This window comes from Bos indicus, chromosome 13 (genome assembly GCF_029378745.1).
Source record: "Bos indicus isolate NIAB-ARS_2022 breed Sahiwal x Tharparkar chromosome 13, NIAB-ARS_B.indTharparkar_mat_pri_1.0, whole genome shotgun sequence".
Lineage (NCBI taxonomy): Eukaryota > Metazoa > Chordata > Mammalia > Artiodactyla > Bovidae > Bos > Bos indicus.
The window spans coordinates 19,900,987-19,928,387 of NC_091772.1; the positions used below are offsets into that span (position 1 = coordinate 19,900,987).

At 45.5% G+C, this 27,401-nt stretch overlaps 2 long non-coding RNA genes across 6 annotated transcripts in view; one reads left to right on the forward strand and one right to left on the reverse strand.

Annotated features, from left to right (window-relative positions):
- The window catches only part of LOC139186445 (uncharacterized), a 173,996-nt gene that overhangs the window by 63,131 nt on the left and 83,464 nt on the right, over positions 1–27,401 (forward strand). The gene's annotated exons all lie outside the window — the stretch shown is intronic.
- The window catches only part of LOC109568135 (uncharacterized), a 44,514-nt gene continuing 29,365 nt past the window's right edge, over positions 12,253–27,401 (reverse strand). Inside the window, exon 4 of the long non-coding RNA XR_002182209.2 lies at positions 12,253–15,903. This is a non-coding gene — a long non-coding RNA (uncharacterized lncRNA). The remainder of the gene's footprint in view (positions 15,904–27,401) is intronic.

Below are 27,401 nucleotides of genomic sequence, written 5' to 3' on the forward strand. Positions count from 1 at the left end.
ATTCCATGGATAAAGGAGCTTGGCAGGGTACAGTCCATGCGGTCGCAAAGAGTTGGACATGACTCAGCGAATAACACATAGGTATATACATACTTTCACTTCAGTTCAGTCGCTCAGTCATGTCCGACTCTTTAAGAAGACTCTATTGTTTGTCTGGGGAATTCCCCAGTTAGACCAATGGTGGGAAGCAGCCCAGCTTCCCATTACTGAAACTGAAAGTGACAACTTCCCCCTACCCCCACCTCCTGGCCAGAAGGTACAACCATGTGGCCTCAGAGGCTGGGATTTGTATTTGAGAAAATCAGTGTGGGAGAGATCAAGGTAGTCTCCCCTTTGAAACTATTTCTAGGTTGAGGTTTTGATACCTTTGCAAAGCAGAGGGCAGGTAAATGTACCTGTTTAAACTATAAATATTCCTGGGACTTTGCTGGCAGTCCAGGTGTTAGGAATCCACACTTCAACTGCAGGGGGCACAGGTTTGATCCCTGGTCCAGGAGCTAAGATCCCATATGCCATGAGATACAGCCAAAGAGAGGGGGAAAAAAGAAAGTAAATAAAATGTAAATATTCCTAGATAAGTGAGATGTTACTGACCTGGAAGGGAGACAGATTGCTTTTCATCATAAAGGAAAATCAAGGGAAACAAGACAAGAGAGAATCATGTTTGAAAGAAGAATGCTGGAAATACTCAAGAGGCAGCCCAGCCTGGGAGTCCAAGGGGGACAAAGGACCCAGACTTCTGGGAAGCCTGGGAATCTGGGAAGGACAGACAAAGGTCTTCAGGTAGGAGTAGACCTCTTCAGCGTGTGGTCCAGGGCAGCACAGGCGAGACATTAGCGTAGTAGATGCCAGAATTGTCACCTATTTAAAGTAGGAGGTCTCCCCTTATGGCTCAGCTGGTAAAGAATCCGCCTGCAATGCGGGAGACCTGGGTTCAGTCCCTGGGTTGGGAAGATCCCCTGGAGAAGGGAATGGCTACCCACTCCAGTATTCTGGCCTGGGGAATTCCCTGGACTGTGTAGTCCATGGGATAACAAAGAGTCGGACACGATTGTGCAACTTTCCCTTCACTTCACTTCAGTTAAAGTAGGGAAACTCCAATTAATGGTAATTTTCTGTGGAGTGGAAGCCTCCTCGGGGCCTCCCAGGTGGCACTAGTAGTAAAGAACCCGTCCGCCAACGCAGGAGACGTAAGAGACGAGAGTTCTGTCCCTGGATCGGGAAGAACCCCTGGGGGAGGGCATGGCAACCCACTCCAGTATTCTTGCCTGAAGAATCCCCATGGACAGAGGAGCCTGGTGGGCTACAGTCCATGGGGCTGCAAAGAGTTGGACACAACTGAGTGACTGAGTTGGACACAGCATGATGTGCTTAGTCTTTTACAGCCGGTTCATTAGAAGATGAGCATGTCCTCTCAGGTTTCAGGGGAGCCTCTTTTCAAGTTCAGTCTAAGTATCATTTCCCAGTTATCTGTTGAACAGCTTAGACCTCGAAACTGCTGGCACTTGCCTTCAGAGAGGACCACACTCACTCCTTGTCTTGCTCAAGGAATGTAGAGATTCAGCTTGTTTTTTGTTGTTATTATTGTTGTTTTTACATTTTTTCTCCATCAATCTGTCCCTCAGATCGTTTATCAACTTGGACTCTTCCTGAAATTCCACAATCTGTCACTATTTCCCCAACCCTTAACAAACCTCTTACTTTAATTTTTTCCTTTGACTTGCCTGTTTATTTTCTAAGAAATGGAGGAAGCTTGAATATTAGTGTCTGTCAAGCATAAAACAGCAGGAATGCAGATGCTGTAAATTAACAAGCCAGAGAGTCAGATTCTCCCGGGAATAACCCACTCCTGGAGGTCAGACCCTCAGGGCCCTCCCGAGTGCCTGCAGACTTTCCTGCCCATTGCCGTAGGTAATGCCCGGTGGGGAGATGTCATGCATGACTCAGAGTCACACTATGGGAGGGCGGCAGACTAAAAGCCAGAGGTCCTCCTGGCCACCACCTGGATGAGACTCTTAACTTTTTTGTGCTCTTATCCATTTCAGAGAGTGGCTGCAAAGATGCAGAGATTATTTTAATAACCCCAAAGAAACACAGTGTAAAGGCTACAGCATCAGCAGACCTGAGTTTGATTCCCGGACATCCACCCCCTGCCCCAGCTAAATGGCCTCAGTCTAGATCTGCCCCTCTACTTCTCTGGCTATAAAATGGGGCTAACATTAGCATCATGAGCTTTGTCAAGATTGACTAATACATATAAGGTGCCTGGCACATTACAGGTACAAAATAAATGTATCTTTTTAATTCTTCCTTTCTCTTCCAATGGTAAGTATTAAGAATTAATTGTGGGACTTCCCCAGCAGTCCAGTGTAAGACTCTGTGCTTCCAATGTGAGGGGCATGGGTTCAATCCCTGGCTGAGGAACTAAGATCCCACATGCCACAGCCAAGAAGAGAATTAACTTTAAAGATTAATGTTGTGGTTACTAAATAATTTATAAAATATTAAAGTAATGTATCTGAAAATGTCTGTGTAATATAAAAAGCAACAATAAATATACAGCATTTTGAAAGTTAAAGCACTAGATAAAACAGAGATGCTTCATTATTAATTATTACATAAATTCATTAAATTAATTTTGTCCTAGTTTGCTCATCTTAATAGAGCACAGTATCCCCAAAGAAGCTATTACTTACTGTTTTTATTTGTTGAAAGTAATCTTGAACTGGATATTCAAAGGCAGCAGATCATCTAAAAGTCATTCTAAAAAGTCAGCTTCCCTTTGAAATGCATTTCATGTCACTAGGGGGACAAGATCCTTGAAGGCAGAAACATTAATTACTCCTTTCATATCCCCAAATCCTGGCTCGTTGAAGGTGTCCTATAAACAGTTTTCAAGCTGAATTTACTAAGTAAAAAGTCCAAACTATTTCTTATCACATGTTAGGTGATGCTGCAGTCAGAGAACAAGCATGGGATTCGGAATTTGTCTCACAGATCTGAAGAGAGGGCTCAGAATCAACCATCTCATCCTCTGATGAGACTGGGACTCAGTCGAGAAACATCATCCACAGGCCTCCTCTCTGGGGTCAGAACTAACCATGTTCATGTCATAAATGGAGCCCTTTGTCCGACGCCTCATTCTTTGTCTCCTATTAGCTGAAGTGTTGAAACTGCTTCAACTTCCATACACCAAACATACAACCTTCTCCTTCCTTCCTGTTACAAAGAAAGACACACCTCTGCCTCCGTAAATGCACCTCTGCCTTACCCGTCCATCCCCAATCTCAGCTGCCTTTGAAGGGAACAGAACTCTCTTTATTGAATATTCTCTCTCCCGCATCTGTTCCTCACTTGACTCTCTTCCACCAGTATTGAAAGTACTGCAGACGCTCCCATCTTAAGAAGCAAACACCAAACAAAAACTCTTCTTAACATGCTATCCTTGTCCATCTGTCATTCTGTCTCTATCCAACCGAATGCAGAGTTCCAGAGAATAGCGAGGAGAGGTAAGAAAGCCTTCCTAAGTGAGCAATGCAAAAAAATAGAGGAAAACAATAGAATGGGAAAGACTAGAGGTCTCTTCAAGAAATTAGAGATACCAAGGGAACATTTCATGTAAGGATGAGCACGATAAAGGACAGAAACAGCAAGGACCTAACAGAAGCAGAAGAGACTAAGAAGAGGTGGCAAGAATACTCAGAAGAACTGTACAAAATGGTCTTAACAACCTGGATAGCCACAATGGTGTGGATGCTCACCTAGAGCCAGACACCCTGGAATGTGAAGTCAAGTGGGCCTTAGGAAGCATTACTATAAGCAAAGCTAGTGGTGGTGATGGGATTCCAGCTGAGCTATTTAAAATTGTAAAAGATGCTGCTGTGAAAGTGCTGCTCAATATGTCAGCAAATTTGGAAAACTTAGCAGTGGCCACAGGACTGGAAAAAAGTCAGTTTTCATTCCAATCCCAAAAAAAGGACAATGCCAAAAATGTTTAATAGAACTCATTTTACATGCAAGCTAGCAAGGTAATGCTCTAAATCCTTCAAATCTGGCTTCAGCAGTATGTGAAGTGAGAACGTCCAGATGTACAAGCTGAGTTTAGAAAAGGCAGAGGACCAGAGATCAAATTGCCAATATTCGTTGGATCATAGAAAAAGCAAAAGCATTCCAGAAAAACATCTACTTCTGTTTCATTGAGTACACTTAAGCCTTCAACTGTGTGGATCACAACAAATTGTGGAAAATTCTTAGAGATAGGAATATCAGACCACCTTACCTGCCTCCTGAGAAACCTGTATACAGTTCAAGAAGTACGGTAGAACCAGACATGGAACAACTGACTGTTTCAAAACTGGGAAAGGAATGTATCAAGGCCGTATATTGTCATCCTGCTTATTTAACTTATATACAGAGTACATCATGGGAAATGCTGGCCTAGATGAAGCACAAGCTGGAATCAAGATTGCCAGGAGAAATAACAACCTCAGATAAACAGATGATACATCTCTAACAACAGAAAGTGAAGAGGAACTGAAGAGCCTCTTGATGAAGGTGAGAGAGTGAAAAAGCTGGCTTAAAATTCAACACTCAAAAAACTAAAATCGTGGCATCTGGTCCCATCACTTCATGGCAAATAGATGGGGAAAAGTGGAAACCGTGACAGATTTTGTTTTCCTGGGCTCCAGAATCACTGTGGACAGTGACTGCACCCATGAAATCAAGAGACACTTGCTGCTTGGAAAGAAAGCCATGACAAACCTAGACAGCGTATTTATTAAAAAGCAGAGTCATCACTTTGCTGAGAAATGTCTGTATAGTCAAAGCTGGTTTTTCCAGTAGTCGTGGACAGATGTGAGAGTTGGACCACAAAGAAGGTTGAACACTGAAGAACTGACACTTTTGAATTGTGTTGCTAGAGAAGACTCTTGACAGTCCCTTGGACAGCAAGGTGATAATCAAACCAGTCAATCCTAAAGGAAATCAACCCTAAATATTCACTGAAAGGACTGATGCTGAAGCTAAAGCTCCAATACTCTGGCCACCTGATGCAAAGAACTGACTCATTGGAAAAGACCCTGATGCTGGGAAAGATTGAAGGCAGGAGGAGAAGGGGACAACAGAGGACTCAATGGACATGAATTTGAGCAAACTCTGGGAGATAGTGAAGGACAGGGAAGCCTGATGTGCTGCAGTCCATGGGATCACAAAGAGTCAGACAGGACTTAACCACTGAACAGGAACAACAATGTCCTTTCTTCCACGGAAAGCCCGAGGAAGCATCAACACTTACTATGTCCATTTCTTCACCTTCCACTTACTCCTTGAGTAGCTATCATGCCAGGATTCCTTGAAAACTATTCTCACCAGGATTTGCACCCACAACCTCCTTATTGTGAAATGTGATGGGTATTTATTTGTCCTGATCTTCAGCCCTCTACAGTGTCTATCAATGCTGGCCATTCCTCCTTGTTAAAGCATAACATTCCCTGTAGATAGACCATATTGTTTTCACTTTTTTGCCTATCTCCTGCAACGTCTTAAATTTTCTCCTACATCTTTCAGTCTCATTTGAAGGTTTGTCTTTCCTTGACCATTCCTTCCACGTTGGTGTTCCACAGGTTAGCCTGCTTTCAGCTCGTTTCTCACTCTCTATCTCTGGAAACCCATCCACTCACTGAATTGCCTCAGGGAGAAGCACCATGGCTGTCTCAGGCACTGTTGCACGCCCAGAATCTTGAACTTCCTGTTTAGTGAAGGCCCTGAAGGTGGCTCCCTGGTGGAGGTCAGGAGTGTGTGTGGAAAGAGTAGATGCCTGGGAAGTCCTGACCTGTGCTCCTGCGGCTGCTGGTTCCCAGGACCTGGCTACTAAATGAGCCGAACAGGAAGAATCACAACCTAGAGGACTAAAGTGTGGGATGGTCTTGTCCCAACTTTGATGACAATGGGATCATTGTCCTGGAAGATCCAGGGCTGCCCATACAGGGATCTGGACCACGAGGACCTCACTGCAAATTGGAGCAGCATCACATTCTTCAGAGGACTGACTTTCCACAGCAAACTCCCCCTGAGATCTGTCACATTCCAGGCTCAGGGGCCTAAAGCTCAAGAGGAAGTTATTACGTTTCATTAACACAGGATGTGGGAGTTTAAGTCATTACCTGCAAAACTCAAAAGAGAGGAGACTATATTGACACTTTGGGCAGGACACACAGTTCATAACATCCAGGCTAGGACACTTTGATGTTACATTTCCATTTCTTTTTTTTTTTAGAATTTTATTTATTTATTTTTGGCTGTGCTTGGTCTTTGTTGCTGTGTGGACTTTTCTTGCCGCAAGGGGGGCTAACTGTCTAGTTGCTGTGTGTGGGTTTCTTACTGCAGTGGTTTCTCTTGCAGAGCGCAGGCCCTAGGGCGTGCAGGCTCTAGTTGCAGCACATGGGCTCAGTAGTTGGAGCACAAGGGCTTAGTTGCTCCACGGCATGTGGGATCTTGGCAGACCAGGGATCAAACCTGTGTCTCCTGCTGTGGCTGGCAGATTCTTTACCACTGAGCCACCAGAAAAGCCCTGCATTTATTTCTTAATGGTATTTTCCCTGTTCCCAGAGCCTCAGCAGAAAGGGAGCAAACAGCAAATATGCTCTCACAGTGACAGTCCTGAAAATGAGTAGCAAATTTATCTCTTGCTTGTCTTTCTCCTGGAAGTAGTCTGGCATATGTGTGCTCCCCCAAGAGCCCTGGAGGCAGCCAACACTTTGACAGGCTCAGTAAATAATGAGCGAACACTTTACAGAATGTCTTGTTGCATGAGGGCTCCAGACATGAGACTCGCTGTGACTTGATGGAAACCACTTGCCAAAAGACCAAAGGTAGTCTATCTTGCTTCCACAGGGCCCCTCGTATCTACTTCATGCCAGAGTCTGGCTTGGATTGGGGCTGAAAGAGAAAGCAGATATGGTTCCTTCAAGGAACTGACGGAGCATGGATGACGCCAAGAATTGGCACTCACTCGGTGCTGTACTCCTCAGGTATAACATCATCTCCTCTTCTCTCTGTCACAGGGGGCACACATCTTCTTACCAAAAAGCCTCCCAGTTTCACCCAAAAAGCAATCCCTAGGGTCAGTCTACCATCCTCAGCAGCTCAATAGAATCGGCAACTCTTGCTTTTCCTTTCTGATCTTTCCTTCTTCTTCCTCTTTTCAAACTGTCCCTTTTGAGCAAACAGCTTTGACCCTTGGCAATGGAGGGGTCCTGCTGCAGCCCCTCACCAACAAGCCTGTGTCCAGATTTACCCTGAATTCTGTCCGAGCTGGACAGTTTCCCCCAGGGAGTAAGACCCTGCTGTGCTGAAGTGTTAATTCATGTTAACCTCAATGTATTTTGAATCTTTAAAACGGGTTCACAGATGAGTTTTTCTAAAGCTTTGAGATATGGATCAGTAACCTAAAAATGAGGGGAGGAGAAAAAGGGCTCCATTTGGAAGCTGGAGAAACCCTAATCCTCTTTAAGATGAACAGGTACCACAAAGATGGCAGCCTCTTTTCTCTAGTGGTAAACTCCAAAAGTAATCAGAATTAGGTCAACTCACAAATAAAGATAAGAAGCCCTCATTAGACCTTGCTGGGCTTTCAAGTCAGCCAGCTGGCTCCTGGATTATTCACAGACAGTTCTGACTCAATACAACACTGTCTGGATTCATTGTCTACACACAAACACACACACACACACACACACACACATATATGAACACCCACTTCTCCCACCCACCCCCACAATTTCTTCCTGTTCCTAGGTGCCTTTTGAGGAAAGATGGGCTTCCCTGGTTGCTCAGAAAGTAAAGTGTCTGCCTGTAATGCGGGAGACCTGGGTTTGATCCCTGGGTTGGGAAGATCCCTTGGAGAAGGAAATGGCACCCCACTCCAGTACTCTTGCCTGGAAAATTCCATGGATGGAGGAGCCTGGTAGGCTACAGTCCATGGGGTCACAAAGAGTCAGACAGGACTGAGCAGCTTCACTGGTTCAGTGGGGGAGAGAGAGATCACTTAAGATGAGAGAAAAATCCCTCAGTGTAAATCTATACTTGGAAATACAAAATATTTCCCTGAGAAAGATTTCTTCTAACTAAAAGAGGCTGAATTACCTTTAATTGAATTTTTTTGTGCTTCCACACTCAGCAAAAATGAGGTCAATGATTAAAAAATAAGACTCTTTCCCTCTACATTTTTTTTTCCAAAAATGATTTAAAGAAAAAGTATAAAATGCAAAAGACTGTTTATAAAATAGGGAAGAACAGAAGAAAGGAAGTGAGGCAAGTAACACAAATGGAACCAGGGATGATGGCAATGTGCATCCCACAGTGAATTCTTCACCACAGCTGTTGGATGGCAAGGTGGATGCTGTGTTCTCCAGCGGACGTCAAAGGGGGCGTTCACAGTATCCATGACATAAAAACAAACCACTGTTGAAGGGAGGTAGGACTGTCCCCTCAGGAAGTGGGAGGGGTCCTTCTAATTAGGACAACATTCTCACAGCAGACAGCACGAGTTCCATGAAGCTGCATTCTACAGCAGCCTTCTCCTCCAGGTCCCCTCCACCTAGGCGATGACAGTGCAGCAAAATGGCCCTCAGAAGAAGCAATTCTCCAGGGAACATTCAGTGTGACATGAGCCTTCAGGTCCTGACAAATCCTGCGTGATCCAGGCTGTGAGCCATCCGAGGAAAGCAATGGACTCGGCTTAATTTGCTCCACTGACTTTCTCATCTATACTGGGCAATAATCCCCTGGCAGTTATATGGTTACCAATGTGCTCTCCTCCTCAACTGCAGATCAACTGGATGTTCAAGGATATCCTTTTGTACATGCATGAAAAATGGGATACCACAGTCCCAAAGTTCTAGTAAAATAGTGTGAACACAGTTTATAAAATAGGTGGAATCAGATGATCACTTCAGGCAAACTAATCACATAGGAAAGAATTTTTTTAATTCTGCGCGGCACTCTCTTGTGTGTGCCCTCCAAAATGAATTACTTGGAAATATGACCGAAGAAAATGAGCTTACTTTTCTGTGGCAGAGTTAACGGTAAATCAGATAAAATAAAAGTGGGTCACATGCATCAAGTGGAGGAGCTTTAATTTTTAAATTTTTCTGATAATATCACTTGTTATGGTTTTCATAGCTATTCGATTTCTCCTACTTCTGTGCAAATAGGAGGACTGCACTCTCATGTCCCCTTGGGAGTTAGACGTGGCCACGTGAGGTACGGGCAGTAGATGGAAGAGCCAGTGTGTAGTTCTCCACTGTCCCATGCCCCTTTGGAATCACTGACGGTGACAGAGCCTTCTTCAGTCCGAATCTCTGGGTGAGGTCCAGATACGGCAGGCTTTCAACAACCGCCTGATTCTGCCTCTCTAGCTCACAGTCTCAGGGCTGTATATACATACAGCATACCCACCATTTCTTATTTGGCAGCTTCTATGTTTGCTAAGGGCTTCCCCAGTGGCTCAGTGGTAAAGAATCCTCCTGCCAAGGCAGGAGATGCAGGAGACACGGGTTCAGTCCTTGGGTCCGGAAGATCCCCTGGAGGAGGGCATGGTAACCCACTCCAGTATTCTGGCCTGGAGAATCCCACGGACGGAGAAGCCTGGGAGGCTACCATTCATAGGGTCATAGAAGAGTGGGACTCGACTGAAGTGACTAAGCATGCATGTGTTTGCTACACTCTCAGTCTGGGAAGACTTTTCCTATCCTGTCCTTACAATATCCACATAAATAACTCCCTCTGATAAGGCTCAACTCAGATCGCCTCTTCCAGAAAGCACTCTTAAACCACCATCCCATCCTGGGACTTCGTGAGATATACATTTGTGTGTGTGTGCTTCCAGAACCTCCTGCACATTGTGCTAATGTTGCCCATCAAACCGAAATGGTCTGACCCTCCCTCATCTGGTTTTAAGCTCTCTGAATTGAAGTAGACACTAACCTGTTCAGAATCTCTGTTATCTCAGGGCCCAAGTCAGTACCTAACCCATAGGATGTGCTCAGCGATATGTCTGTTGGGTGAGTGGATGACTGACTTCGTGAAGGAATGAATGGAAACAAGTAAGTGTTGAAGCAAAGGAGAGACGTCCGTTCCCCAAAGACCATGCTAAGATCTGCTCTCAGTCATGTCTGACTCTTTGCGACATCATGGACTGTAGCCCACAAGGTTCTTTTCTCCATGGGGTTCTCCAGGCAAGAATACTGGAGTGGGTTGCTATTTCCTATTCCAGGGGATCTTCCCAACGTAGCAATTGAAGCAGGGTCTCTTGTGTCTCCTTTAATGGCAGGCAGATTCTTTACTACTGGTGATACCTGGAAAGCCCAAAGAACTTAAGAGATTTTATCTTTCTGGTAGCTATTTCTGCTAGTATATGATGACCACTCAATAACTATTAGTGGAATTGAATACCAGATTAAAGCCTTTTTAGTGTTCTTAGTCAAAATTAACCACCCACTTCAGAAAGGACGCTTTATTGTGGGAGATTTGTTATTTAGGCTTTCCAAGATTTGCTTGCTAACACACATGAACTCTAGTGACATCCTGGGGGCTTGTTCAGCGTGGTGACATTGGCCAAACCAATTAAGCTCTCCCTTTTCATCTGTTAAATAAGAAGACAAGCTCACATATCTCTCAGTCTTTAAGTACCTCCCAGTACTGAAAAACTATACCAGACAAAATTTGAAAGGACAGACACAAAGTAGTTGGTCAAGTAGCCTTTTGGAATTGAGCCAGAAAGCAAAATCCTGGAATAAAGTAGAAATTACATGTATATTGTGCCTCCAACCTACTGATAAAAAGAATACTGGCCAATCTCATAACACAGCTGCTATACCAGCACTCTTCCTTCTGCTTGTGAAGGTCAAGTTCATGGCGTGAATGGTGTCCCTCCTGGTATATTAACATGTTCAGACACCAGGCTGGCATTTCAGGCTGGTTTATGAAAGAACCGGAAAAGGTCAGGATTTTAGTTCTTTATCTTCACTATTGCACTGTTTATACAACAAACAACCACGGGCGGTTTCCCTATTTATGTTGCTTAGTGACAAGAGCATTCTCTCCTTCCAATAATATATATTAAAAAGGAAGAAAAAAAAAGAAAAGCTAGGTCAAACTTTCTCAAAGTCTCAGGAAATGAGAAACCACAAGCAAAACAAAGCAATTGAAGTTATTTCTAAGGGTAATATGAACTTTACTTTTTCTGATAGATCTTCTGTGGGGAGGGAAGGGGCTGAAGGATGTTGCACAATTTATATTCTACTTTGGATAAATATAGTTGTGGTGCAAACAAGCTCTGGCTGCTGATGACTGCCCCACTGCAGTCACCCTTGGGAGGGTGAGTAAAGAGAAATAAATGTTGAACTTTCTCTCAAGATGAAATTCTGCATTCTAAATTAGCTGAGTAGAGAAATCCAGCCAGAAGGAGGACCAGGGGGTCAGAGGTATTCAGGACCATGAATCACGGTCAGGAAGCAAATGCTGAGAGAGTCCACCTCTGGAAGAATGAGCTCATTGTCACACTGGGGTGCCCTCTGTGAGAGCAAGATTAAACTTCCCTGGCACCAACCTTCCCCAGCTAGACGTTATGAAGAATAATGCTACCTGGCACAAAGGGAGGACTTGATGCTTATTCACAGTGACAAAGGGCTCAGCGAGTGGTTCACATTCTTTGCCATCATTATTTTATAGATGAGCTAACAGATTCCCTGATCGGCCCCAGAGTTTGACACAGCAGGACTGGACTCGTATCCATGGGCCTGGCCTCCTGGCCACACACACACAGAGAAGGCTAATCAGATCTTCCGTCCTAGAAGGAAGAGCCTAGAGCAGCTGGCTGATGTCTCACTCACTCCTTCTCGTAGGGGTTCGGCAACATAAAGAAATCAACCACCCAGAAGAACATGCACTTCTGAAAGGACACACTTTCCAGTTTATTGAATGTCTCAGTTTATTGAAGTCCTTGGTAGGAGACTGAGGTTCAAAAACAAAAACAAAAACAAAAACTAATAGCAGAGGGAAAAAAGGCACAATTATATTAGGAAGATAGGTTTCATTTTTCTTCAAAGACATTTACTTATGTTTTGAAATAACATAGCAGGTAGGTTAACTGTAGTCTGAAGTGGTGGGCGGTGCCCAATTATTTCCCCACAACTTCCTGGGAAAATGGATCGCATAGTGTTGTGTCTGTGTGTGTGTGCTTAGTCGCTCTGTTGTGTCTGACTCTTTGCGGGCCCCTGGACTGTAGCCCATTTTCCAGGCAAGAATACTAGAGCAGGTTGCCATTTCCTATGCCAGGGGATCTTCCTGACCCAGGGATCAAAACCATGTCTCTTGCATCAGCAGGTGGATTCTTTACCACTAGTGCCACCTGGGAAGCCCCTGCATAGGGTTGCTGCTGCTGCTAAGTTGCTTCAGTCGTGTCTGACTCTGTGCGATCCCACAGACGGCAGCCCACCAGGCTCCCCCATCCCTGGGATTCTCCAGGCAAGAACACTGGAGTGGGTTGCCATTTCCTTCTCCAATGCATGAAAGTGAAAAGTGAAAGGGAAGTCGCTCAGTCGTGTCCGACTCTGTGCAACCCCATGGACTGTAGACTACCAGGTTCCTCCATCCATGGGATTTTCCAGGCCAGAGTACTGGAGTGGGGTGCCATTGCCTTCTCATTGCCTTCTCCGCATAGGGTTGGCATAGGGTTGGAGCACAGGGTTGGGGCACAGATTTGGTGCACAGGTGAACTATAGTGTGGAGAACTTGGCTTTCATTAGGGCCTGGGAGAGAATGAGATGGCTAACTCTGCCATTTTCACTCACAACCAAATCTCTTAGCACCATGAGCCCCACTCTAGCACTTATTTGAAAACCGTTCAGAATAGAACCTCATAGCTTCCTTTTATTCCCTGAGCTAGAATTCCTCATGTTGCCACCAGCCAGCAGTTTTTTCTGGTGCCCAGCAAATACCATTCAACATTGAACCTACAAATAGGGAACTGTCCATCTATCACTGATCTATTGTGGATGATTGTCCGTTATATAAAATTCCCATTTAGATTTCCTGTGTTAAAAGGGAAGGTAAGTGGTGATGCAAAAGTAATTTTCCAGGGAATATTTCTCTATTCAGAATCTTTCAGGCAGATCAGAATTCCTCTGCTTTTGGAAAAAAAAAAAAAAGATTTGCAATGCTCTTTGATTCATCTTATCATTAGATAAATCTCTTCTTTCTCTCTTAACTTCAGAGCGGTCCCAATCCCCCACCCCGATCTGTTTTTAAGGCATAGACTCTTAACCTAACAGAGTAACATTTGAAATGCATCTGTAATGTATGAAGGAAGCATTCAGAAATATAAATTTTCTAAATAAAAGTGTCAAACTCCTAATAAAGTAAGATAGATTTATTTTTCTTTTGTATATCTGTAGCATAATTCATTTCCCCCATTAAAAGTCTCATGTAGAATACCAAGATTCACAGTTTTTCCCCTAGCAAAAAACATTAGCCTAATTCCCCCACTTAAAATGATTTAACTTCTCAGCAGATGTCCTAAGCAGGCTTGGGCTATGTTCAGAGGCTCTCAGCAAATTAACTATAGTCATGTCCGAGGATGAGTAGACCTTTTCAATGCCTAAAGGAGATTATTTAAGATAAAGAAAGGAAGCAGACCAGCCCTAGAATAATAATTTGAAAACCATCTCTAAGCATTTGTAATGCCACAAAATCTTGATTTAAGGGCTGGTGTATTATTTCACAGATGCAGATATACCAAAGGTCACACCACGTCTCTAAAAACAAGTGCATGCAGCAAAGGCTGAATAAAATGCACTTTGACCATGAGGAGTATGTTAATGCTGTTTCTCAGACTCTGTTCAAAAGAAGTTCCACTATTTATTCTCATTCAACATCAGGGCCTGGTGCCCTGGGCCTCCATTCACCTACTGGAAGGAATGTGTCCTCCTATGGTTTTTAAGTTGTCAGTGAATGACAGATAATCAATAAGCTATTAAGGGAAGCCAAGCGTACCTATAAACTAAGTTTTGTACACAAAATATAACTTATAATGGTACTTTGGGGTACATACTTCGCTATTACACATCACAGTAATAAAGAATAAAATTGGTGAGTTTATGCAAATGAATTTAATTAGTAGTACTTTAATACATGGGCTTGGACAGCAAGGAGATCAAACCAGTCAATCCTAAGGGAAATCAACCCAAAATATTCATTGGAAGGACTGATGCTGAAGCTGAAACTCCAATACTTTGGCCACATGATGCGAAGAGCTGACTCACTTGAAAAGACCCTGATGCTGGGAAAGATTGAAGGAGGGAGGAGAAGGGGAAGACAGAGGATGAGATGGTTGGATGGCATCACTGACTCAATGGACATGAGTTTGAGCGAACTCTGGGACATAGGGAAGGACAGGGAAGCCTGGTGTACTGCAGTTCACCGGCCTGCAAATAGTCAGACAGGACTTAGCAACTGAACCACAACAGGGACGTCCCCAGCGGCTAAGCGGAAAAGAATCCACCTGCAATGCAGGAGATGCAAGAGATGTGGCTTGATCCCTGGGTCAGGAAGATCCCCTGGAGAAGGAAATGGCAACCCACTCCAGTATTCTTGCCTGGACAATTCCATGGGCAGAGGAGCCTTGTGGGCTACAGTCCATGGGGTCGCAAAGAGTCGGACACAACTGAAACCACTGAGCACACACATGCACTTTTGTACAGTCCTATCAGTAGGAATTAGGGTTGGCTCCTAGTGACAGAATCAAGAATAACTGAGGTGTAAAGTGATTGACATTGATTTTCCTCATTCTGGCTAGAAGATGTCTCCTTTCAGATATCACACTGAAGGTCCCTGCAGGGGTGAGATGGTGGTTTTGAATCTTCTGGAATCAATCCTTATCCTTTAGAGGAGAATCTGAACCCAGGGTGGGATTCACTGCGGAGGGTAATCAACTGTCTTGGTTTGCTGCAACCAGTCTCTTTTAGCACTGAAAATCCCACATCCTGGGAAAACTCTAGACTGGGACCAGTTGTTACAGGTCACTGGGAGCCTCTTCTCAGCAAAGGGAGGAACACAAGTCTGGCCAGGTGACTTCATCAAAGTTCTGCCAGCCACGGGGAGTGGCCCCCTGACCTGTCCCGGCCCAGGCCTGATGACAGCTCTGGTCAACCCATCCAGGCACTGTACCCCCACACGTGAGCCTTCGTTCCTCATCACCTGCCTTTGTTCCACAAACGCTTGTCAAACATTCATTCTAGGTCCATTTCTCCATCACCCTGGAAGAACATCATTGCTGAGCCATCAAGAAGAAAAACTACCATGTCCATTTTTTTGACAAAACCTCAGAGGAGTGGCCTTCTGGCCAAGGGTCTGTGATTTCATCTTGTTGGAGCATTCATTGTCTCCCTGGGAGTTGCAGTTTTCTGTAAGTTTGCTGTGGCTGAACCAAGAAAGAAGGCATGTGCAGATTTCTACAGCAATTATGATTCCCTGAAAGATTTTGAGGAGAAGAGGAAGGCTGGTATCTTTCAAAGTGATTTAGAACAGAAAGAATTTCTTCGGGTTGAGTTCCATGAAATTGTGTCACTTACCTGTGTTCCTGAACTATGAAACTAGGAGTATCTGGGCTGAGGAATAGTCTCTCAAGAAATAAATGATTAACAAATACTGTGAACACTAAAAAAAAAAAGAAAATTCATTCTAAGTCAGGCAACATCCAAAGATTCTGGTTCACCAGGCACAGGATTTGCCATATGTTCAGCAAAGTTTTCATTTCCTCCCTCTTCTGTGGAAATTTAGGTCACCGTTAACTGGAGAAGAGGAAAAGGCCATGGCAAAACCCCAAGTCTTCAGTGGCCTTAGTATCTGCAAAAGAGTGTGAATTAATATGAAGTCATTTAGAAAGAGTTTCACCATACATTAAGTTTAAAAAAATAAATGAGTTCCACAGAACAAAGTGAACAGTATAATCCGAGTCTATAAAAAATAGATGAATATTTCTTTCTTTGTTTAATATATTGATAGGAGGAAAAGGCGGGGAAAATATGCACCAAAATGTAAATGGCTATTAACTCCAAGTGGTAGAACCAGGGCGAAGCAGTTGTGATAGAGATGAGGAGACCTATTCAAAAGCTACTATGACCACTAGAGACTGTCGTACGAGAGAAGTAAGTCCGATAGAGAAAGACAAATATCATTATTAATGCATATATGTAGAATCTAGAAAAATGGCACGGATGAACCTATTTGCAAGGCAGGAGTAGAGACGCAGACATAGAGAACAAGCATGTGGGCCCAGGAGGGGAGGAGAGGGTGGGACGAATCGGGTGGTTATGACAGATATATATACACTGAGAGTGATAGTGTTCGTTGATCAGTCATGTCTGACTCTCTGCAGCCCCAGGGACTGTAGGCCGCCAGGCTCCTCTGTCCATGGAATTCTCCAGGCAAGAATACTGGAGTGGGTAGCTGTCCCCTTCAAGTGATCTTCCCAACTCAGGGATCAAACCTGAGTCTCCTGCATTGCAGGTGGATTCTTTACCATCTGAGCCACCAGGGACGTCCTTATACTCACTATGCTGTGCTGTGCTTAGTCGCTGAGTTGTGTCTGACTCTTTGATTCCCCGTGGACTGCAGCCCATCAGGCTCCTCTGTCCATGGGAATTCTCCAGGCAAGAATACTGGAGTGGGTAGCCTTTCCCTTTTCCAGGGGATTTTCCCAACCCAAGGATCAAACTCAGGTATCCCGCATTGCAGGTGGATTCTTTACTGTCTGAGCCACCAGGGAAGCCATACACTACAATGTGCAAGATAGATTGCTAGTGGAAACCTGCTGTGTAGCACAGGGAGCTCAGCTCGGTGCTCTGTGATGACGGAGGAATGGGATGGGGGTGGGAAGGAGGCTGAAGAAGGGAGGGGATATATGTATTCTTACTTTGTTGCACAGCAGAAACTAACACAATGCTGTAAAGCAAGTATAAAAAAGGAAAAGAGAAAAACTACCATGAAGGCAGATTGTGAGGACTTGGCGGTGGATTTGCTGCAGAGGGTAAGGCAGAGGGTGCAGCCAAAGATGACAGGCAGCCTGAATGGATGGGAAACAGCGGGGCAGTGGAGAAGAACAAGGAAGGCAGAGGGAGGGGAATTTGCTTTGAGATGATTTTGCCTTTGAGACATGGGGAACGTTGGAAGTCAAGATTTCCAACAGATCATCAGCAACACAGAACTAGCTCTTTGGGCTGGAGAGGACTAGAAAGTCATCCACGTGCACACACAACCTGAAGCCCTGGAGTAGGGGGAGAGGGGGCGGGCATGAAAAACAAAAGAAGAAAGTTAAAGGCAGGAAGGTGAGAGAGACAGCCACACTCAAAGGGGAGGAAGAGATAGAAACTAGGTGATAGGTCAGACAGGAATACAAAAAAGCTGGGGAAGCCAGCGTGAAACCCAGAAAGGCAAGACAAAGATGCAAGGGAAAAAAGTCCCCCCTCAGCTGGAGCTGCCAGGCTGGCCTCTCACTCTCTGGGCTTGGCAGAGTTTACTGCTGGAGAAAAAGCAGTCAGCTACCCTCTCCCTCCTGCTGCAGATAACCAGAGATGCAGCTGTAACCTTGAATGAAGTTGAAAGTTTTGGCTATTACTCTGAATCAGACATCTTAATTACCTCTTAATACCTGAAGTAATAGTACTAGGAGACCTTTTATTACCTGAAGGTGACCATAAAAGCCATGGTTATCCAGGAGCAAGAGACCAATTAGCTCCACAGCACAAAGAAAGACAAAAATAAAATTACTTCATAATTACACCCTGAAGTCATGCTTCTTCAACATCTCCATTACACAGAGACGGAGCTGCTGTGACCACCGCCTCTCCCTTAGACAGCAAGCAGGATGTCCAACAGAACTTTCTCTGTAGTCTGGGAATTGCAGCTCATTTCCAAAGTCAAAAATAGTAGTGCAGTGTGCCCCTGTTCTTAAAAGACCGCAGTAGCAGCCAGATATTTCCCTGGGGTTATTTGACTCTGCTGCCGTCAACCCATCACCTGCCCCTTGTGCGCATTTGGAAATGCACACTTTTACAATGCACGCAGCTCCTGTAGTTGGAACCGGGAGTTGATGGCTTCCTGAAGATCGCTAGAGTCTCTTCTCCCTCTTTTCTACTATTCCTATTATCTTGCTTTGTGACAAATCACCACAAATGTAGTAGCTTAAAAACACAGAGGTTCCTGAGCTCTGCAGGTCAGAAACCCAGGCACAGTTCTCTGCTCAGGGTCTCAGAGCCGAAATCAAGGTGTTGGTGGCTGTGATCGCATCTGATGCTCTGGGTTCTCTTAGCTCACTGGTTATGGTAGAACTCGGTTCCTTGCAGCTGTAGGACTGAGGTCCCTGTTTCCTTACTGCCTCATTTGGGGGCTGCTCCCAGAGGCCATGAACCTCCCTCACTGTGTGGCCCCCACCATCTTCAAAGCCAACAGCAGAGCCCCCATGTCCAGTCCCCCTCACACTTAGAGTCTGTTTCCAGGAGGAGCCAGGTCTTCTAAGCCCTCCCCAGTTAGGGCAGGCCCCGCCCCGGCCCACCTCACTACTCTCCCTTTCTTAAAGGCAGCTGTGTGGTAGAACATGACCTCATCATGGCAGTAAACCATCAGACCCGCAGTCTTGAGGGAGTGATGCATGGTGTACCCCCAGGGGCAGGGATCTTGGGGCTGTCTATTCTATAACACTGCCTCCAAAAAGCCAGTCCTAGGTGGGCTCCCAAAGGCTCTTTTGTGAAGTGTAAGGAAGGAGAGTTACTGGGGGTTTATTCCTCAGTTGGACAGTCTCTGCTGCAGCAGACTTGCTGAGCTGCCTTCCTGCCTTTCAGACGGAGCTGGCAGATGGCCAGTGGGTGGCAATAGTGATATTTGCCCCCCATCCTTTGGCATGGCTGGAGTGTGTGCGCCACCTGGGATTGCCACAGAATGCGGTGGGTTTTGAGCTGACTTCCCAGGACAGCATCCAGGAGCCCCGCTGGCCGTGGGGGTGTGTGTGTGGGGGAAGGGGCGTCAGGTATAGGCAGAGGACATGGGGCCGCAAGAGGCTACCACATCAGGAGGGCATCACCCTCCCCAGCACCCCCACCCCAACCCCTAGCCGCCGCCACCAAGTCGCTTCAGTCGTGTCCGACTCTGCGACCCCATGGACTGCAGCCTACCAGGCTTCTCCGTCCATGGGATTCTCCAGGCAAGAACACTGGAGTGGGTTGCCATTTCCTTCTCCAACCCCTAGCCAGCACCCCCAATTTCTCCACACAGGGCTATCAACAGCCAGGAGAGAACAGCCACAGCCGCAGCTTAATCAAAATGTGTGCTCCTTTCCCTAAGCCCACCTCCACCTTCATCTCAGTCAAACCTGTGAGAAGCAGAAGGTGAGAGAAATGAAAAGACCAGCCACACCCTGGCGGGTTCCCCGGATGCTCCGCCTGCAGGGCTCTCAGGAAAAGGATGTGACCTGAGCCCTAAAGCAGCTAATATGCCACGTCTTCAAGTGGCCAGACTGCATTTTGGGGATTCCTGTAATACCTGAGAAACAACAGGTTCACCACTCTGGGAAGGAAATGGAGAGTCGACAAATCATGCCGGAAGGTCAGCTTTGCAGAAAAAAAAAGCTTCATCAGTGTTGCTCACCAAGTTCACAGCATTTAATAAACCAGTTACATTCTTGAACACTGGGAACTGTCAACTTCGGGAGGGGACATGCTCAGTTCAGCGACCTCGGAGCAGGGGGAGAAATTCAGAGAGTGGCCTGACCACCAGGGCCCAACTTTGGTGGATAATCTGGGAATTTCAGGAACGTGTGCATCTGTAAGGTTGAGTGTTTGTATTCACACGTGAGTGAGGAGTGTGTGTGTGGAAAGAGAGAGGGTGTGCACATGAGGGCATGTGTTGTGTTTGAGGCCATGCATGGGGCAATGTGTGTTTCTGGGTTGATGTTGATGGTACAAGGAGGCACCTGACCCTAAGTGGAGGAGGAAAGAAATGGAGTAAGATGGACTCTAACAGGCAATGTACCATGAGCTCTAACTGGCAAAAGGAAAATAAGACTTTGAAAACACGGGAGGTGGCAAAGCCAAGTTTACTGCAACGAGGATGCTCATTTAGGGACTGGCATCTTAATCCAAGGAGAAGACCCAACGTGATCTACTGTTGCTGAGTTTCCAGGGCTGCTAACTTGTTTTGCTCCCCAGCCATTTGTCTCTCTGTTAGTTTCATCCTTTCCACAGCTGTTGTGTAATGTAACCATGAATGTGCTGCTGAGCCAGTGTCCCGCAGCCAGCCCTGCTTCCACAGGAACTACTGGGAAGAGGCGGCACCGGGATCTCCACTGCAAACCTGCCAGAGCTGGTGAACTGGGCCACAGTGAGTTTGCTGCCAGAGGGAAGGACAGACAGGCTGCCGTCTCCACCGAATGTGTCCTTTGTTTTCCCTTTCTTGCAGATAGCACATCTTTCCCTATTTCTGAAGAAATCCACCCCCTCCCTAGTTCCCTGGCTCTTTAAGGAAAAAAAAAAAAAAAAGCAAGACCTGAAGAGTAAAGATAATCATTTAGGCACAAGTTGGGGCTTCCAAGGTGGTGCTAGTGGTAAAGGATCCACCTGCCAATGCAGGAGACATAAGAGATGCTAGTTCATTCCCTGGGTCGAGAAGATCTCCTGGAGGAGGACGTGACAACCTGCTCCAGTATTCTTGCCTAGAAAATCCCATGGACAGAAGAGCCTGGTGGGCTATTGTCCACTGGGTCGCAAAGAATCAGACACGAGTGAAGCGACTTAGCACGCGCCCACAGTTGTGCAACCGCTTTTGATTCCATAAAGAGCACAACTTCTATTTTCTTCATCTTATGTCTCCCCGAAAGCATTTCACAATTATTTCTTGTCCTCTGTTTTCCCAATTGGATGACTTCAGTATCATCTCAGAAAGGCAGCTGTGTCCAGAGTACTGTGCCATTTATCGAGCTCAAGAGAATTGTGACCATCGGCAGCACCAATCTTTACAGAGAATCCTGGAGAAACAAGTTGCTAACTTACAAAGGAAGTGATTTCTCCTGGAGTGTCCCTTCATCCAGGAACAGGAGTGAGCACAGTGTCACAGATTTTCAGGAGTCAGAGTGGGAAGTCACCACCCATGCTGAACCCCCTGTCTTACTCCTAAGGAAACCAAGACCTGGAGAAGTTAGCTTCTTTGTGAACTAGTCACCAGGAGCAGAGCTGCAATTGGCTCTTAGCAACCACGCCTCCCAGCTCCAGTCTCTGGTCCTGGTTCCCTGTGGCCCCCTAGACCTTGGCCTTCTTGATACTGAACATTTCCCCTAGTGTTGGCCCTGCAAAATATCCTTATTCCAAAGCGAAATGATTCCTACATTTTCTTTATTGGATATGTAATTTAGAACTAAGATTTATGAAGCTCCACTGGGAGCCAAGACCTGTGCTGTTTCGTGCACATTGACACATTGATAGAGGTATTTTCCAAGAGGCTGTAAAATGTAGGCTATTAGTGAATGGCATTAAAAAAAAAAATCCATGGCAGAGAATATCTTTTCTCCTCCATATAACCAAAGAAACTAGTCTACACTTCACTAAAGAAATAAGGACTTAAAGTGTCCTTAGCTACTGAATTAGGTGGCTGGTGAGTAAATGTGGTGTAGGTGTGTAGATGTGTGTGCTGTGGCTTGTGCTATGAAAAGCTAAGTCAGAATGAAGTTGGGAGTCACAAAGGTGATGGAGGCTGGAAAAGTCTAGAAGCAGAGACAAGAGACTGTCCACGTGTCCACTTTATCTGCCCAATTAGCCATCAACAGGCAGGTCACAGACTACGGGGTCAGCAAGAGGAGTGTCTTTCTCTTCTCATTACATATGCCTATCTGCTACTGTTGCCTTTTTCTCTGTCACTTTGGCAAAACAGCTCACCCTGGTCTGTCTCTGAAAGATGCTCAACGCTTATCTTCTTTCCCTGAAACTGAGGAAGTTTCTCTACTTTCCAACTCTTGTATGTGGGTGAGTTTGGCAAGTCTGGGGGTAGCTGCTGTCTCATCAGCCCTCCCCAGACTTGCCCTTGGCCTCAAAGTGAGGAGAAATAAACCTCCAGAGCAATCCAGTCCATCCCTAAAGGGGGCCAGGGATGGAAAGAGAGTCCTGGGTGTACCATTGTTTGGTATTTAAAGCAAACAAAACACCAAAGATGATGGAATGCTGACAGGGCCAAATGACATCAGGAAGCAGCAGAAACCCCCTCCAGGAAGTGTTTATGTGGGTCTGCGATATCAAGCTAGTCTTGATAAACTAGATAAACTCTCTAGTAGTAGAGGTAAGGTAGTCCAATTAAACTCATAGTCTGAGAGACGTGGAAGGTACTTGGCAGAGAATTACTTAAGTGGGAAATGAATAAGGTTCAAGCCTGGTGTTAAATGAGCCTTCTGAATTCAAAATCCAAAGACATGTCCTAAGTTGTGTTCTAAATTTCATGAGATTATATTCAAGGGTAAAGAGAGGCCAGGTGAAGTAAGTCAGGAAAAGATAAACAAGTATTGTATATTAATGCATATGTGTATGTGGAATCTAGAAACACAGTGCAGGAATAGAGATGCAGACATAGAGGAGAGACTTGTGGACACAGGAGGGGAGGAGAGGGCGGGGCACTCTGGGAGCAGCATTGGCGTGTGTGCCACCATGTGTGAAGCAGCTAGTGGGGAGATGCTGTGCAGCACAGGGAGCTCAGTTTGCTGCTCCGTGATGGCACGGCGAGGGAGGGTGGGAAGGAGTCTCGAGAGGGAGGGGATATACATACACATAAAGCTGATTCATGCTGTTGTACAGCAGAAACTAACACAATATTGTAAAGCAATTGTTTTCCAATTAAAAATAAAAAGTGAATTTAAAAAAGAGAGAAGCCAGGGCTCTCTCTGAGGAGGGCAGTGAGACCATGGATCAAGGGTCAGGAGCAGAAACAGACAGAGACCCCATCAGGCAAGTGTGGGGTCAGGTGCTGCCTTTATTTTAAATGTTGATGTTTTTCTCATTATAGAATTTTTCTTTAACTTTAATTGTTTATAGTGAATTCTTAACATATTATTTATCTTGATTGCTGAGTTATTTTGCACTCCCTAAATTTAATTACAGATGAGTGTCTCACTTACCTCACTCCAGTATCATCCCTGGTAAGGGGCCTGGTACATACAAGTGACAGAAAAGTTACCATCCATTACATGTTGAATTGTGTCCCCCCAAAAGATGTTGAACTGTGGTGCTGGAGAAGACTCGTTGAGAGTCCCTTGGACAGCAAGGAGATCAAACCAGTCAATCCTAAATGAAATCAACCCTGATTGTTCATTGGAAGGACTGATGCTGAAGCTGAAGCTCCAGTACTTTGGCCACCTGAGACAAACAGTGGACCCATTGGAAAAGACCCTGATGCTGGCAAAGACTGAAGGCAGGAGAAGGGGACGACAGGATGAGATGGTTGGATGGCATCACCGACTCAATGAACTTGAGTTTGAGTGGACTCTGGGAGATGGTGAAGGACAGGGAATCCTGGCATGCTGCAGTCCATGCAGTCGCAAAGAGTCAGACATAACTGAGTAACTGAACAAAAAGATGTTGAAGTCCTAGCCTCTGGTATCTCAGAATGTGGCCTTATCTGGAAATAGGGTCATTAGAGATGTAGTTGGTTAGGATGCGCATTCTGGGGTAGACTGGACCCCTGATCTTGTGTGACTGATGTCCTTATAAAAATGGGAAATTCAGACACTCATGTGAAGGACAAAACATGAAGGCAGAGATAAGGGTGGGTCATCCACACATGCAAAGATCGCTAGCAAAGAGGCAAAAGCTAAGAGAGAGGGAAGGAGCGGATTCTCCTTGTGATCCTAAGAAGGAAATGGCGCTGTGGACATGTTGATCTTAGACTTCTGGTCTCAGAGCCATGAGATGTTACATTTCTGTGGCTTAAGCCACCCAGTTCATGAAACTTCGTCACGGCAACCCTAGCAGACTAACACATCATTCTGCATCTTAGGAGAGACAGCACCCCCATGTCAGTTGGTCAGAAGGGTCCTATTTCAACCTTGTAGTCAGGAAACCTGGATCATTGCTTAGCCCAAAGATGTAACTATCAAGTCAATTGCCGAGGCTGTAGGGTAGGTAAGCTGGTTGTAGGGAGGATGAGGCAGTTGGAATGAGGCTGTGATCGCTGTCAGGGCACAGCGTTCTATAAAAATGGCGGCACCAGGAAGGTCAGAGGAAAGAGCCCCCTGAGGGCAGGTGTGTGGTTGAAGCGAGGGGAGGTATGGGGCAGGAAGGCCACTGCGGATCCCCTCACAGGATGGCTGCTCATCATGGGAGAGAATTTACCCATCTGGGAAAAGCATCTCTGAGCTCTGCCTGCATCTGACCTTGAGACTTAACAAAGCTCCTACTGTGTGTGCCAGCACAGCACCAGTTTCTGTGTCAGAGAGAGTGTGTATAAGAACGAGGGGTCCTATGAGAATGTAAGAATGCTACCAAGTCCATGCTTGCTCTGCTTGTCACACGACAGGCCAGTAAATCAGCTGAGTGGTTGGGATGAGGAACGGCGATTCTTTTTTTCAGCTGCAGCAGGTCTTAGTCGTGGCTCTTGGAATCTTTAGTTGCAGCCTGTGGGAGTCTAGTTACCTGACCAGGGATCAAACTGCGGCCCCCTGCTTTAGGAGTGTGTCATCTTAGCCACTGGACTACCAAGGAATTTCCAGGAATAGCGACTTTAACAGAAAGCTGGCAGACTGAGAAGATGGCAGACTAGGGTCTCAAAAAACCACCTTCCCTCAGTCCCAATTCTGCTCCTTTTATACAGAGGACGGGGAGAGGGCAGAGCCCGCAGCAGTGCCTACCAATGGCTGAGCAGGACTGCTAAGGTCACTCCCTAACTGCCGCTCGCTTTGGGGAGGGACCCACTGCGATGCTGACCAGTGGCCAAGCAGGAATCCCTAACAGTGGCTCACTAGCAGCTGTGCATCTGCCCCAGGCCCATTACAAGAAAAAGGAGAGAGATGAATAATGCAACTCCCTCAACCTTCTCTTAAGGTTGGTCTTTATGAGAAATTCATTCTTGATTTCTGAGAAGAAATCAACAGAGAGGAAGGGAGGGTGTCTCCTGGACTCACCATGAACTAAGGGGCCTGGTTGGCTCTGGCTGGCTCTGGTCACTGACCTGTGTATGAGTGACATTGTATATCTCATGTGAAAGTTAATCCCTGAGAGTCACTTCTTTTACTTGCACAGAACATTTTTCTCATCATTTTAAAGTTCCTCTCTGATGCTGTGAAATCTGTTGCCTTTGGCTACCACCTTGGCTTTACAGCCCAGGTTATTCTCTTGCTGTCTTTCTCCCCTTCTGGGTGGCTAGTATGGGTGTGATCGGTAGCCTTCGCCTCATATTGCTTTCACTGTGTCCTGCCCATCATTTGTTGTGGACAGAAAGGAAGAGTGATCAGGGAGGAATAAATCACAGGCCAGACTTTGGCTCCAGCCAAAAGCACATATCCAGACCAGCTTCCACCAGAGGTGAGTGCTGGGTATGAGGGGTTGTCACATTAACAAAACTGCTCCTGGTTCCTCATGGGTCCTTGATCCCTGAGCATGTACATCATCAATCAGAACCTGGGCTAAGTGGAAAAATAAACCACCAATATTAAGCGTAATGGGCAGCTATTGTGTAGATGAAAATAGAAATATCTTAAAGTTTTCTGAAAGGTTAACATCAGTGAGTCCTCTTTTACCATTTCTTGGTGGACTTCCCTTCCTCCCAGCCTTACTTTTTAAAAAAATATTTATTTGCTTATTAGGCTGTGCCAGGTCTTAGTTGCGGCATGCAACTAAGATCTTCAGTCTTCCTTATGGCATGCAGGACCTTTAGTTGTAGCATATGATCTCTTTGTTGTGGCATGTGGGATCTGGTTCCCTGACCAGGGATTGAACCTGGGCCCCCTACATTGGGAGCATGGAGTCTTAGCCACTGGACCTCCTGGGAAGACTCACCGGCCTGATTATTTTTTTACTGACTTAAATGACTTCTCCTCCCACTTCCTCAAAGTCTTCCTAGTTCAGTTCAGTTCAGTCGCTCAGTCATGTCCTACTCTTTGCGACCCCATGAATCGCAGCACGCCAGGCCTCCCTGTCCATCACCAACTCCCGGAGTTCACCCAGACTCACATCCATTGAGTCAGTGATGCTATCCAGCCATCTCATCCTCTGTCGTCCCCTTCTCCTCCTGCCCCCAATCCCTCCCAACATCAGAGTCTTTTCCAATGAGTCAACTCTTTGCATGAGGTGGCCAAAGTACTGGAGTTTCAGCTTTAGCATCATTCCTTCCAAAGAATCCCAGGGCTGATCTCCTTCAGAATGGACTGGTTGGATCTCCTTGCAGTCCAAGGGACTCTCAAGAGTCTTCTCCAACACCACAGTTCAAAAGCATCAATTCTTTGGCACTCAGCCTTCTTCACAGTCCAACTCTCACATCCATACATGACCACTGGAAAAATCATAACCTTGACTAGACAAACCTTTGTTGGCAAAGTAATGTCTCTGCTTTTGAATATGCTATCTAGGTTGGTCATAACTTTCCTTCCAAGGAGTAAGCCTCTTTTAATTTCATGGCTTCAATCACCATCTGCAGTGATTTTGGAGCCCAAAAAAATAAAGCCTGACACTGTTTCCACTGTTTCCCCATCTATTTCCCATGAAGTGATGGGACCAGATGCCATAATCTTAGTTTTCTGAATGTTGAGCTTTAAGCCAACTTTTTCACTCTCCACTTTCACTTTCATCAAGAGGCTTTTTAGTTCCTCTTCACTTTCTGCCATAAGGGTGGTGTCATCTGCGTATCTGATGTTATTGATATTTCTCCTGGCAATCTTGATTCCAGCTTGTATTTCTTCCAGTCCAGAGTTTCTCATGATGTACTCTGCATATAAGTTAAATAAGCAGGGTGACAATATACAGCCTTGACGTACTCCTTTTCCTATTTGGAACTAGTCTGTTGTTCCATAACCCAGGCCCATATCTGACCACTTCAGATATTCTAGAATAGAGCCCAGCATTCATGGCATTATTTGATAGAATACTTACCTAGAGTACCAACGTGGCGCTCATTAAATACTATTGTACCATGAAAAAAAAAATTACCTAGAGTTCCTCAGAGTTAAAAAGGCTTCATACATAGAGACAGAGACTTATTCAATACCTGAGAAGTTAAATTTAGTTGAAGAACACTGCTTTGTTAAACCAAGAAGATCATCTTGGGTGATCTCAAGATATCCCACCATCTCCATGAGTAGGAGATTATGCCTTTTTATCTCAATT